This window comes from Rattus norvegicus, chromosome 2 (genome assembly GCF_036323735.1).
Source record: "Rattus norvegicus strain BN/NHsdMcwi chromosome 2, GRCr8, whole genome shotgun sequence".
In the NCBI taxonomy this organism is placed as follows: Eukaryota; Metazoa; Chordata; class Mammalia; order Rodentia; family Muridae; genus Rattus; species Rattus norvegicus.
Genome location: NC_086020.1, coordinates 37,596,081 through 37,611,825, shown reverse-complemented (window position 1 = coordinate 37,611,825; position 15,745 = coordinate 37,596,081). Strand labels below are relative to the sequence as shown.

Sequence of the window (15,745 nt, the reverse complement as noted above, 5' to 3'; positions counted from 1 at the left end):
ACAAAGAATCAACAAAACCAGGAGCTGGTTCTTTGAGAAAATCAACAACATAGATAAACCCTTAGCCAGACTAACTAGAGGGCCCAAAGAGTGTATCCAAATTAATAAAACCAGAAATGAAAAGGGAGAAATAACAACAGAATCTGAGGGAATTCAAAACCACAGAATCTGAGAAAATTCAAAAAAAATCATCAGATCCTACTACAAAAGCCTATGTTCAACAAAACTGGAAAGTCTGGAGGAAATAGACAATTTTCTAGACACATACCAGGTACCAAAGTTAAATCAGTAGCAGATAAACCATAAACAATACTGTAACTCCTAAAGAAATAGAAGCAGTTATTAAAAGTCTCCCAACCAAAAAAAGCCCAGGAACACATGGGTTTAGACCTTCATAGAAGACCTCATACCAATACTGTCCAAACTATTCCACAAAATAGAAAGAGAAGGAACACTACCCAGTTCCTTCTATGAAGCCACAATTACATTTATACCTAAACCACTCAAAGACCCAAGAAAGAGAACTTCAGACTAATTTCCCTTAAGAATTTCGACACAAAAATACTGAATAAAATTCTTGAAAACCAAATCCAAGAACACATCAAAACGATCATCCAACATGATCAAGTAGTCTTCATCCCAGAGATCCAGGGATAGTTCAATATATGGAAATCCATCAATGTAATCCACTATGTAAACTAACACAAAGGAAAAAAACCACATGATCATCTCATTAGATACTAAGAAAGCATTCAACAAAACTAAACACCTTCATGATAAAAGTCGTGGAAAGATCAGGAATTCAAGGCTCATACCTAAACATAGTAAAAGCAGTATACAGCAAACCAGTAGCCAATTGTCTTAGTTAGGGTTTTATTGCTGTGAACAGACACGATGATTAATGCAAGTTTTATAGACAACATTTAATTGGGGCTGGCTTACAGGTTCAGATGTTCGGTCCATTGTCATCAAGGAGGGAGCATGGCAGCATCCAGGCAGGCATGGTGCAGGAGGAGCTAAGTTCTACATCTTCATTAAAAGGAAGGCAGTAACAGACTGAGCATCGTTAAACAACTAGGAGGAGGGTCTCCAAGCCCACCCCACAGTGACACACTTCCTCTAACAAGGCCACACCTTCTAATAGTGCCATTCCCCGGACCAAGCTTATGCAAACTATCACACCACCATTAAACTAAATGGAGAGAAACTTGAAGCAAACACTAAAATCAGGGAGTAGACAAGGCTGCCCACTCTCTCCCTGTTTATTCAATATAGTATTCGAAGCCCTAACCAGAGCAATCAGACAACAAAAGGAAGTCAAAGGGATACAAATTGGAAAGGAAGAAGTCAAAATATCACTATTTGCACATGATATGATAGTATACTTAAGTGACCCCAAAAGTTCCACCAGAGAACTACTAAACCTGTTAAACAACTTTAGCAAAGTGGCTGGGTATAAAATTAACTCAAACAAATCAATAGCCTTCCTCTACTGAAAGGATAAACAGGCTGAAAAAGAAACTAAGGAAATGACACCCACACAATAGTCCCAAATAACATAAAATACCTCAGTGTGACTCTAACCAAGCAAGTGAAATATCTGTATGACAAGAACTTCAAGTCTCTGAAGAAAGAAATTGAAGATCTAAGAAGATGTAAAAACCCTCCCATGTTCATGGATTGGCAGGATTAATATAGTAAAAATGGCCATTTTGCCAAAAGCAATCTACAGATTCAAGGCAATCCTCATCAAAATTCCTACTCAATTCTTTATCGAGTTAGACAGAGTAATTTGCAAATTCATTTGAAATAACAAAAATGAATGAATGAATGAATGAATGAATGAATGAAAAAACAGGATAGTGAAAACTATCCTCAGCAGTAAAAAGGACTTCTGGGGGGAATCACTATCCCTGACTTAAAGCAGTATTTCAGAGCAATAGTGATAAAAACTGTATGGTATTGGTACAGACACAGGCAGGTAGATCACTGGAACAGAACTGAAGACCCAGAAATGAACCCACACACCTATGGTCACTTGATTTTTGACAAAGGAGCTAAAAACATCCAGTGGAAAAAAGACAGCATTTTCAACAAATGGTGCTGTTTCAACTGGAGGTCAGCATGTAAAGGTCTGTAAATTGACCCATTCTTATTGCCCTGGACAAAACTTAGATCCAATTGGATCAAGGACTACCACCTAAAACCAGATACACTCAAACTAATAGAAGAAAAAGTGGGGAAGAGTGTAGATCACATGGGCACTGGAAAAAATTTCCTGAACAAAACACCAATGACTTATGCTCTAAGATCAAGAATCCACAAATGGGACCTCATAAAACTGCAAAGCTTCAGTAAGGCAAAGGCCACTGTCATTAGAATAAAACATAAACCAACAGATTTGGAAAAGATCTTTACGAATCCTACATCTGATAGTGGGCTAATATCCAAAAAACTCAAGAAGTTAGACTCTACAAACCAAATAACCCTATTAAAAAATGGAACACAGAGCTAAACAAAGAATTCTCGGCTGAATATTAGATGGCTTAGTAGTATGTAAATAAATGTACTACGACCCTTGTCATAAGGGAAATGCAAATCAAAACAACCCTGAGATTTCACCTCACACCAGTGAGAATGGCTAAGATCAAAAACTCAGGTGACAGCAAATGCTAGCGAAGATGTGGAAAAAGAGGAACACTCCTCCATTGTTGGTGGGATTGCAGACTGGTACAACCATTCTGGAAATCAGTCTGGAGGTTCCTCAGAAAATTGGACATTGCACTACCTTTAGACCCAGCTGTACCTCTCCTGGGCATATACCCAAAAGATGCTCTAACATACAATAAAGACACAAGCTCCACTATGTTCATAGCAGCCTTAGTTATAATAGCCAGAGGCTGGAAAGAAACCAGATATCCTTCAACAGAGGAATGGATCCAGAAAATGTGGTACATCTACACAATGGAATATTACTCAGCTATCAAAAACAATGACTTCATAAAATTCATAGGCAAATAGATGGAACTAGAAAATATCATCCTGAATGAGGTAACCCAATCACAAAAAAACACACATGAGATGCACTCACTGATAAGTGGATATTAGCCCAAAGGCTCGAATTACCCAAGGTACAATCCAAAGACCACATGAAGCTCAAGAAGGACGACCAAAGTACAGATGCCTCAGTACTTCTTTAAAGAGGGAACAAAAATATTCATAGGAGGGGATATGGAGACAAAGTTTGGAGCAGAGACTGAAGGAATGGCTATTCAGATCCTACCCCTCCTGGGCTTACAGCCCATATACATACAGCCATGAAAACTAGATAATATTGATGAACCCTAGAAGTGCATGCTTGCAGGAGCCTGATATAGCTGACTCCTGAGAGGCTCAGACAGAGCGAGATAAAAGCAGAGGGGAATGCTAGCTGCAAACCTTTGAACTGAGAATGGGGTCACCATTAGAGAAATTAGAGAAAGGATTGAAGTTGCTGAAGGGGTTTGCAACCCCATTAGAATAACAATACCAACCAACCAGAGCTCCCAGGGACTAAAGGACTACCCAGAGAGTACACATGGACAGACCCATGGCTCTAGCTGCATATGTAGCCGAGGATGGCCTTGCTGAGCACCAGTGGAGGAGAGGCCCTTGGCCCTGCCAAGGCTGGACCCTCAGTGTAGGGGAGTGTCAGGGCGGAGAGGCAGGAAGGGGGTGGTTGGGGAGAGGGAACACCCTTATTGAAGATAGGGAGGGGTCTAGGATGGGGGGCTTATGGCCAGCAAACTGGGAAAGGGAATAACATTTGAAATGCAATCAAAAAATATCCAGTAACAAAATAAATAAATAAATAAATAAATAAATAAATAAATAAATAATAAAATTGAACAACATAAATAAATAAGGCTGCTATGAAAAACAGACAAACAGGGACCTGGTGCCATACAACTTTAGTCCCGGCATTTGGGAAGCAGAAGCAGGCATTTCACTTAGTTTGAGGCCAGCCTGGTCTACAGCCAGGACTACACACAGAAACCCTGTCTTAGGGGGGAGGGGGCAAGGAAGGAGGGAAGAGAGAAAGAGAAGGAAAGAGATATAATTCAGACTATTGGAAATGTGGGTCAAACAATGTTCAAGTAAAACCATTCTCTGCACAATAAGGAAGGAGAGGAAAAAGAGGGGCCTTTAATCACTGGTCAGAATAATCACAAGATTTCAGATTAGTACACTATGTTAGTGGAAAAGAAATCTTATTTGTGTTCCGTATTGTGTTATTGTTTATAAAATTGGGTCATGGAAAATACATATTTCTAGACATAATTTTCAGCTACAAACAAATTTATTTCTGGAAAGTCAAGTAGCAATTGTTTCTTAAAATACTGTTCCAAACGTAAAGACGGTACCTACAGTACTGTTTAGCCAGAATAGCAATATCTTCTCTTACTGGGGAGATTTTACACTTCTGTTGCAGCATTTACCATTGTTCAGTTTGTTTTAAAAGAAATGTAAGATTTGGTAGAATTCTCATAAAGACTGTTAGCATTACACGTCAAAAGTCCAGTTTCTACTGATTATCCATGTGATCTTCATATAAAGGCTGCAAGTCCATTTAAATCCCCTCTTGTCCTCTGTCTGAGCTGTAGTGTGCTTAGGAGAGAGCAGCCTGTTTCTTTATGTGTGTCCGGCAGATTATAGAGAGCACCGGGAACACTATGTCTCAGACAGAGTTTATGTTCTGATAGAGTGCTTCAGAATGTGTAAGTGTATACACTCTTCTTCTTTCCTTGTGTACTTTAATAGGATTGTAATGAAAGAAAAGGAGTTTGATTCCAAGTATTTAGTGATGTGTAACAAGTATTCTGACATTTAGCTTTCTGAAATTGATATATTTTATTTTCATAACTAATGATACTCAATTCAAGTAGTGAATAAATCAAAAGAAACTTACCAGTAAAATTTTGAAATCTACATTCCCATAAAAAAATATACAAAGAGTTGAGGTATCTGTTTGTTTGTTTGTTTGTTTGGTTGGTTGGTTGGTTGGTTGGTTGGTTGGTTGGTTGGTTGGCTGGCTGGCTGGCTGCCTGGTTGGTTGTTTGGTTAGATTGTAATCTCATTTTGTCAATAACTGGTTCTAGACTCTGAATGCTGACAAGAGTAGTGTCTTATAAGAGATGAAAGCCACCATCACCACAGGAACAGCTTTGTGTTTCTTCTAGGCTAAGCATCATGTGGGGTCTGCTGATTACCACTGAATCTTTGTCTTTCAAGTCAGGGCCTTAGCTGGTCCTTGGTTATCTACTACTTTACCACCAGCAGTACATAGACCCAAGTTTAGCATCACAGTGACAGTGACTGATTTTCTTTCAAAGCCTATGCATAAGCTACAATATATTATGGTAATTATGAGTTATGACAAATCTGTATCTCTGCTCCAGCTGATGGTACCATAAGTGTAAATTGTGCCACAGTCTTAATACCTACAAAAGGCTTGTATTGTAGTTATTCTTTGGTTTTTATCAACAGCCAAGTTATTGTCTCATTATGAACAAATCAGTATTGTCGTGGTTAAAGCAGCAAACTGAAAGTCATAAAGTTGTACTGTTTGGCTGCCAGCTATTTCCATGTGTTATTAATTCTTATGGTGAGAAATAGCAGGCTTAAGCTAACTTCAAGTGTTAATTATGACTCAGGAACAGCGGTCTGTAGTGGACTTGTGTTTACTCACCAGCTTCCTTGATGAAGTCTCTAAGCACATTTATTTATTGTCTTATGTAAGAAACACATGTATTTCTTTTTTGACTAAAATTCTCTTAAAGGCAAATCAAAGAATGAGAGCTAGATGATGTTTTTACCTTTAAAGGTAAATATTAGTGATGGCCAATGTTTGAATTCAGCAACTTCTATAATGATCTTATCATTCCACAAGGAACAACGAGCAGGCATAAATTCATTCTTCCCCCAAGGAACATTCACAGTACCTTAAGAAAATGAGGGACATAGCAGGGGAAAACTAGACCTAGGCAAACATTGCATGATTAAAGAAAATGACAAGATTTTTAAAAAAAAAAAAAAGACCACTTACATAATATGATGCAAACATCCTGATTAAAATGTAAACTTGCTATAGGATACTATCATTTTTAAAATGTCTATGTAGCTATTCATTGTCTTCAGTTAAAAATGTGCAAATCTACAAAAACTTCCTTGTATGGGCAGCTCAGAGTTGAGAGGAGAATGTATTAAGAACTGGTTGTCTGCGTCAGTGTGTAGTTTTGCCATGACTCATATTATTTCTAACTTGTGTCTGTGTCCAAGATGAATATTAAATTATTTGACATCTCACAATATTTTAGATGTGAGAACTGAGACAAAATAATTTAATTCATAGTGGGCTTTACTGTCCTAAGGCCAAAAGATTTGAAATAAAATTATCTGCATACAATAATTATTTACACTTATAATTTTGATACTATAGCTCAGAATTATTAATGTATATCTTACTCAGAGTGTTCTTGTGATGATAAAACTTAAATCAAAGGATTAATTGCTTTCTTATGGCCAGACAGTAATGTTGAGCCTAGATCTCTGATAAATAATCTGCCTATACACACTGAAATGTTTTGTCTAAGATTTAAAATGCTAACGTGGATATGAGGTTTCGTATCTTCTTGTTTGTGTGCCATGGAACCTAATTACAGCTGCTTGCATGAGTCTGGATTGCATGTGTGGATTATTTGCTTGAGCAGGAGCAGTTTACCAGCTGCTAAACCAGCTCTCCCTACTCAGTAACCCTTAGCTGACTGTCAACTTTTCAGAGGGGTTGGGACATGGTGGGTGCCTCCCCCATTCATGATGAATGTTGATGACCCATCTTTGTGCAGTTGTAACCCATCTTATCTAGTAGACAGGATTTCAGAGCACTCCTCACCATCCTCATCTTCTGCCGTGCTCCTTGGCCTTTGAGTGAAGGACAGATGTCTCCACACCTTGGCCAGTTCTGAGTCTCTGCTTGACTGCTGCCCACTACAAACAGAAGTTCCTCTGATCAAAGTTGAGAGTGGCACTCACCTATGAGTATAAATATAAATATTTCAAGGAGAGTGGGACAGCGTGACCACTTAGCAAATGAACAGTAGTAGGTTACTAAAGCAGTGGTTCTCAACCTCCCTAATGTTGCCACCCTTTAGAAGTGATTCTCAACTATAACATTTTTGTTGCTACATCGTAACTGTAATGTTGCTACTGTTACAAGTTGTAATATAAATATCTGTGCTTTCTCATGGTCTTAAGCGACCCCTGTGAAAAGGTTGTCAGCTCACCATGCACGGATCGAGAACTGCTGCCCTAGGGCCTTTCTAGCCATGACCTTTTTTCTCTGTCTTTCTTTCTTTCTTTCTTCCTTTCTTTCTTTCTTCCTTTCTTTCTTTCTCTCTTTCTTTCTTTCTTTCTTTCTTTCTTTCTTTCTTTCTTTCTTTCTTTCTTTCTCTCTGTCTCTGTCTCTGTCTCTCTCTCTCTCTCTCTCTCTCTTCCCTCCCCCTCTCTCCCCTTTTCTTTCTTCCTTCCTTCCTTCCTTCCTTCCTTCCTTCCTTCCTTTCTCTCTCTTTCTTTCTTTTAATTGAAACTAGATTCTTCTCTCTATAATACATCCCAACCACAGTTTCCCCTCATCCACACCTCCTTGGTCTACCTCTGCCTCAGCTGCCCCCCAGATCCACTCACCCTCTTATTTCCTCAGAAAAGAGCGGGCCTCCAAGGGATGACCTCCAAATAGGATAAAAGACGAAAGCACTCATAAAGAGAATGGACAAGGCAACTCAACAGGAAGAAACTCAAGAGCAGGGAAAAAGTCACAGATACACGTACTCCCTCTGTTAGGGGTCTCACAAAAACTGCAAGCTAACAGACATAACGTAAGTGCAGAGGACCTGGTGCAGACCATGCAAGCCCTGTGCTTCTGCTTAAGTCTCTGTCAGTTCATATGAGTCCTGCTTGGTAGCTTGGGTGGGCCATGTTCATATGGTCTCCTTCATCCCCTCTGACTCCTACAGGTTTTCCTCACCCTCTTCTATATGGTTATCCATCACAAAGGGGAGAGACCCAGTGGAGACCCCCAGTTAGCCATGAGATTATAATCAGGTTTACTATACCAAGAATGAATTCCCTCCTGTGAACAGGCCTAAAATTCAACCAAAGAGCAGTTAATTACCCTCATAGTAGTGACACCACTATTAAACCAATGGGCACACCTTGCCTGGGAGGTTTGTATTCATAGCTGGCAAAAAACATTAATTTTATTTTTCCTCCTAACAGCCTATATTAGCCTCTCATAGCACTGAAAGCCAGCTAGTAAGGAGGGAGCTTCCACTTTGGTTCCAGCTTGATTTGTCTGTGCCCTGTAGCCAAAGTATGTGGTACCTTCAGCAGTGGAATATTATCACCTGGTTCTGGTGGACAACTAAGAGAAATGCAGACGCCTGCATGGTTTGGGGGCCTCTGGAAGCTCTCTAAGCAACAACTCATAGCAAGGTATCTTACAGCTGGCACTGAGATTTCTGTTTAGTATCTTATAGCTTCTGGGAGGAGTGTTATCTACCCATTCAAGGTATCTCTTTCATATTTTAAAGTTAGTATACAACACAGTTGGTTTTTCATATATATCCTTAGCATTTTGCTAATTGAGCTACTTCTCCAGCTCTCACATTAACTTTAAAAGAAAAAAAAATCAGTGGCAGAGTAGCTCTTGGTATGATATTCAGTTTCATTTTAGAATTTGTTTTAAAAATCTTACTCCATTAAGTTGCTCCATAATTTAACAGTCATGAATGGGTTGTGACATATTTTGATTATGGATGTAATTTCCTTCTGAGTACATGGTAGTGTATTTTTTCATGTTAATCCTTTTTTTTTTTTTTGCACTGACCTTGTTATAATAGTACATTCTGAATAGAGGCACAGCTTGAGTGCCACTTTTTCCATGAAGTCTGAAAAGGTGGAGATTTTAGAACAGCAATAGTAAAATAGCAGTATTTTAAGTCACAGAAATGGCATTAACAAAGGGCATGTGCGCCAAACCTTAAATTTTGCCAAGATAATGAATGATTAGTATGTTTTGACTGAAATTTAGAGTAACTGTATAGTCTACATTGAAGATAAAGTAGGAAAATGTGTTTCGAAGCTAGCTTATGAGAGGACTTGAATGCTCGAGAAAGAAGTGTGCGTAATTTATAGAAATCACTGCACAATTCAGTAGACTTTATGTAAAGCTCAGGTGAATAGGATTGTAGAACTTGACATCTTTGTGAAGTTAAGCTCAAAGTAGACAGATAGACACTGTGATGTGAAAGGAAAGGTGTAGTTAAGTCAGAAACTGATGTCCAAGTGATCCTGACACCAGCATTCTGGTGGCTTTGTCAAAATTAGGAAAGACAGGAATGAAATTTATGTTTGTTTCCAGACAGGATCTCTTTGAATACCCCAGACTAACTTAGACACTCACTATGTAAAGAAGACTGACCTAGAATCAAGCTCATAAAAATCTACTTGCTTCTGCCTCCTGAATGCTAATATTAAAGGTGTGCACCACCTTGCCTGGCTCACATCCAGCTTTTTACACATGTTCTAGGGGCAGAACTCAGTGGTACAGCGTGTACGTCTAGCACTCTATGTACAGAATCAGTTAACCTGTCTTCTTCTTACTCTGCTTCCTGTCCAGATTTAAAGCTGCCGTTTAAACACCTCTTCGTACTGGCTCCTCCACATGGCACATTACTAACTATTGTGTAGGATCCAATTCATGACTCTTCTGCAAAGTCATCTCTCACTTAGCCTGCAGAAATCTTTCTCTTGCAGAATTTCTAAGTGCTTCAACCGTTTCTTTGTTGCTTTTTAATCATGCACTGTTTTCATTATTGGTATCCTTTGCGACTCAGGCTCCTCAAAGACTTTGTGTTCCTGTCGGTATGGTGCTTTAGAAAGAAATAGATTACAATTTCTACATTTCTGTTTTACTTTCTTGTTCCCTCAGTGAATGGTGGTACTTACTCTCCATAAACCTCAGCCTCTAACTTACACAGTGACTGTATTACATGCTATTAAGAAGAGTATCATCAATGAAGTAATTAATTGAATTTAATGAAGTTAAGTTCCCATCTTTTCTTGCTTACCTTGATTTCTGTGCCTGTATCCAGAATGCTACATGTAAATATTAGATATTGTTGAATAAATTAGTACTCTCTAGTAAGAAGGCAAGGTACTGTAGATTTATTAGATTAAAATATATACATAGAGCAGTACAGAATTATTCACTGGTTAATAATGTTGTATTCAAACTGTATTAAAGTTTAGATGAATATATAATTAGAAACATACCCATTAGAACAAAAGCTTACCTTAGACTTAGCAGCAGAAGCTGTTTATAAAGGCATTTTCTCTTATTACTCAAACAGAAACTAGGCCTTGAGGAGGCCGAGCCGATGCTTTCTTGGACCCTAAAGCAGGCTCATGGTTTTGGCAGTACATACTGATATATATTTCAAGATTATAATTTTCATTTTTGTTTTAACAGATTTAAACATATTTCTTGCCAGTGGATAGGGGGATTATGTTCTAGAGAATGTAAGATTAGGATCCTTAAAATTAGACTGCGTTCTAAATAATAATTTTTAAAGTTATACTGCATTCCAAGAGTTATGGATTCCAAAAGTATAGACAAATGTGATATTTTACAGGTCTGAAAGATTTTTACAACATTGAAAGTCCTGATTCACTTGAAAATGTCAACATAGTGAGAAATTTATAATATTTTGTGTAGATCTATGCTTTTCTGTCTCATTGTCTTTTTTGAGTTTTTAGTCATTTTGGTTCAGTTTATGTTACATTACTTCAACAGAGTGTCTAAATTTATTAGGGATATATTTTTACTGTTTTGCACTTTCAAATTATGAATAAAATTATTCTCCATGGATACCAAGGGTGGCTTTTACTTAAATAATTATGAATTTTTCTAAATGATAAACAGTCCTAAGCAATAGTGATATTTGACATATCTGACCTACAGAATAAGCACTTTTTGAACATTTATTGTGTTTTCAGTATCTTACAACCATCCTTAACTGTATAGTAGGAGAACTAAGTCTCAGAAAAGTTAAGTAACTATTCTGAAGTCACTTCTCAACTGCTAAGTGAGAGTCAACTTTCTGATCCAGACTCTATCACTTATGATCTACTTTTGATCCAAGTTAATTTCTTAATTAATATTCTTTTCTGGTGCAGTAGTGTTTTACATGCTATATAGTTCCTTAGCCTCATTCTTTATATACTTCAAATTATACTCATAGCTGATTTGTCACATATACAAATGCAGCATTTGGTCTTCAACCTGCAAAATAATCTTAGTTTTCAAAAAAAAAAAAATCCTCTAAATGGCTGAATTACTAACCCAACTGAAAACCAGCAGAGTAAAAGACAGTAGTGTCTAGTGAGTAGAGGAGACTACACAGTTCAGTCACACTGACTGAACTAGAGACTTTTAGGATTGTGTCCACAACTTCAAGAAGAAGGAAGTAATTACGTTATCCAGAGTGTATATAAGAGCCTGAGTGGGCATTGATGGCGAATGCCAAGAGAAAGTAGTGTCTGTGTGTGTGTGTGTGTGTGTGTGTGTGTGTGTGTGTGTGTGTGTGTGTGTGTGTGTGTGTGTGATGATAATGATGTACTTTAACACTGATCCAGTGGAAACAGAGCAGTCCTGAAGAAGTTTGAAGTCTTTTCTTGAGAGAGATAATAATTCTACCATTAGGTACATGAAAAGTAGACTTGTTCACAAAACGCGAGACATCCTGTTTGTATATGAGAGTGTGTGTTTATGTTGAGACATCTGATGGGTGGACTCTCCATCTAGATCAGAGCCCTTGAAATGTGCTTAGGCAGAATTTCAGTACTCCTTAAGAGTAAAATAGATGACAGATTGGGAAGACTTAGTAAAAATATCTTGGATATAAGGTAATATTTTCTTTTTATATGTTGAAACAAAAATATATTTAATTGAAATAATTAAATTATGTATAATTAAAGATTTTCTTTTTACTTTTTTGGGGATGGAGAGAAAGTTTCAAACAGGGGTTTGTGTGTGTGTGTGTGTGTGTGTGTGTGTGTGTAGCCTTGACAGTTCTGGAACTCACTCTGTAGACCAGGCTGGCCCTGAACTTTCAGAGATGCACCTGCCTCTGCCTTCCAAGGGGTGGGATTCAAGGTGTGCACCGCCACTGCCCAGCTCATTTTCATATTTTTTCTGCTTACTGTTGTCTTATATTTACTTCCTAAGGCACTCACCGTGCTCTGTATGGAAATGTGTAGTAGTTAGAAAGATAGGGCCAAACTCAAGGCAAAGCATTCACCCTAGATTTGCAAGTAAGCTATCTAGGAATGGTATTTGATATCATGAGACTAAAGTGCCACTACATACAGATAAGGAAATTCCAGCAGATTTAAATTTAGAAGAGAAAGAAAAACCAAGACAAGGACAATTGGGAAATCTTAACTCCAGAATGCTGACCAGTCTGGTTCAGATAAAATTTCAGGAAGGAAATAGTTAACATCTTTGAATGATAGCAAGACCATCTGGAAAGAAGAGATCTCAAGACAGGCTATTGAATTTGGTTGGTAAAGAAGCAGTTCATGAGACTTGAGAGGGATAGATTGCCAGGATTGTGACGCAGACTGTATATATAAATTTCTCTTTCCAGGATGGAGTCCATTTGTAAAGATAATAATCACTTGATTCCATCAGACTGTAGAGAAATTTGAGTTTGTTTGTTTGCTGAATGAAAAAAATCAGTGAGTAAGAATGCTTGAAATTGTAAAAAAGAAAAGATAGTTTCTCCAGTAGAATGCTAAACATTGGCTCCCAAACCTCAGTGCACACTGAAATCATGAGGGCATTTGTTACAAGGGGCATTTTCAGAGCCCCAGGTGGCAGCTCATCTTTCAATGGAGGCTTTTCTCTTAGAACAGCCCCTAAAGGGATACAGGACAACCTGACCATAGTCATGGTTACTCCAAGCAGCCACGTCTCATTTGCAGGGCCAGATGGTTCAAGAAAATTAAGAGTTCTGATGAGGATAGTAGTAAAATGATTATCAGTATAATATCCAGAATTACTATGATGTTAATGGAATTGCCATGGGTGGACCATGAAGTAGAGCTTAGGAAATGGTTTTGATGATTTCAAGAGTACTGCGAGCTCAGTTAGAAACAAAGGACTGAAAATATTTAAGAGGTGGTCAACTTGGATTAGAGAGGGTAGTTTAAGGGTCTTGAAAGCCAAGTAACACATAAGGGGGCTGTTTGTGTAGCAAATCAAGAGAACTGAAGCTTGCATATTTATAAGGTCTTTCACTCTGATAAACCTAGTTAGTAAGTACTACAGTGGGAATCAGGACGAATAGGAAGCTTTACACAAAGCAGTGTACTGCCTTTTGACGTGGTGACATAACATGATTGTATACAAAGTTCATACTCAAAAACTGTGAAATTAAGTTACAAAAAGAAATTACAAAAATTTCCTAATGTTTTAAGGGGCTTTGAAACTTTGTGTTGGGCTTCATTTATAGCTGCCTCTGTCATGTGAGACCGTGGGCTGGCTGGCTGTGCCAGTAAGGATGGGTCAGTGCAGAACTATCTAGGCTTAAGCGTAGCTTGAATAACTTTGGCGATTAGGGTGTAGTGTCTTCGTGATCTTCCAGACTTCTGTAAGCATCACTAATCCAGTGTGATTTCTTGTAAATAGAGTAAATACTTGTCTTTTAAGGATATAACATGTCTAGGATTTGAATTAGTTACTTAGATATACATTCTAATAAGTATTAAATATATAGGTATTATATATTTTAAGACCCCACCATAGCTCTGTTAACCTGATGGTAAACATCAGTGTTGAAAGCCTGTTTAAAAGACCGATTAGATCTTGAAACAGAAAACTAAAGATAATTCCTTCCAATGCTGACCTCCTCCAATAGGCCTAAGGATTCCCTACCTCTTAAAGGTTCTTTCTATCACTATACTATGACTGAGGGCAAAAATCCACCCCACGGACTCTGGAGGAGTAGTAAACCATAGCCAAACTAAGGTGCATGATATGAGCAGTTAATAAGCTTTGTCAGGAAGTAAGTCTGGAGCTTCTACCTTAATGCTGTGTTGCAGAAGCAGGTCGCTTGGCTAACGGCTTGTCAGCTAGCACACGCTTTTTACACATGACACAGCATGTTAATTTCTAGAATAGGTTAGCCTGGAAGGTTTCATAGAGAGGAAATTACATGCCAAGTGCGATATTAGATGAGTTTTTAAAAATAGGGTTGGGGAGTTGATAGAACATGGTCTCACTTTGTAGCACATACTGACCTAGAACTCACCATATAGCCTAGACATGCCTTAAACTCACAGTAGTCCTTCTGCTTCAGCCTCCTGAGTGCTGAGAAAACTTAAATAAGCACACCGTGGCCAGAGAACTAGAAACTTTGAATAATCAGATAAATTTTAAATGAATTTAGCTATGCAACTATCATGTAATAATTGCTTAATAAATGGTAATTACTGGTAAAACTTTGGTAATTAAACAAGTTTGAAGTTGGTCTATTTTATGTATATCCAGATTTAATGATCAGTACTTACTGAAAATCTTTTGTGTGTGCCTGGTATACTCGTACATGCCTATAGACAGGAGGAGGAAGTAGGGGCTTTTGTGTTCAAGGCCACTTTGAGCTGTGTAGCCTTCCCCAGGTCAACCTGGGATACCTACAAAGGCCCTATGTTCAAAAAAATACATTTTTAAATTGTGATTTGACACAGCCCTTGAGACTAGGGTTAAATTCACTAGTAAATTTGGAAAACAGCGGGCCAGTTTCCACTAGCTGTATGTATTGTCTGGTCTTACGTCAATTTGACACACAACTGGAGTTATCCAAAAGAGGGGAACCTTAATTGAGAAAATGCCTCCATAAGATCTGGTTGAAAGGCATTTTACTAATTAAATATTGATGAAGGAAGGCCCAGCCCATTGTGGATAGTTCCATCCCAGGGCTGATGGTCATAGGTTCTATAAAAAAGTAGACTGAGCAAGCCATGAAGCAAACCAGTAAGCAGCACCCCTCCAACAGCTCCTGCCTGCCCTGTTTGAGTTCCTGCCCTGACTTCCTTTAATGATGCACAGTTATATGGAAGTGTAAATCAGATAAACCTGTTCCTCAAGTTGCTTTTTGGTCATAGTGACTCATCATAGCAATAGAAACCCTAGCGAAGACACTGTATTAGCTCCTTTTTGTTGCTGTGAGAAAACACCCTGACCAAAGCAGCATATAGAAGGGTTTATTTTGGGTTTATTGTTCCGGGGGTGTAAGAGTCTATGCTGTCACACTGGGGAGGTGCAGACAGCTCACATCTCAAAGTAGCAAACAAGGAGCCAAGAGAGTAAACTCAACATGGCATAAGTCTTTAACTCCAAAAGCCAGTGACTCTATTTGCTCCAGCATAGCCACACCTCCTCAGCCAAATGGCACCATCAACCTGTTACTCAAATGCCGAGACTCTACAGGATGTCTTATTCAAACTACTACTTACCTTCTTCTACTCCACATATAGATAATTATACTGTTATTGTGAAAAATGACAACTTATGTAATATTATCGACGAATGCGTGTGCATAGCAGAAAATTAATTTATTGGCTTTTTCTCTAATTTAGCACATCT

General features: G+C 38.2%; 1 protein-coding gene across 2 annotated transcripts in view; it reads left to right on the top strand.

Moving 5' to 3' along the window:
• The window catches only part of Cwc27 (CWC27 spliceosome associated cyclophilin), a 211,230-nt gene that overhangs the window by 97,866 nt on the left and 97,619 nt on the right, over positions 1 to 15,745 (top strand). The gene's annotated exons all lie outside the window — the stretch shown is intronic.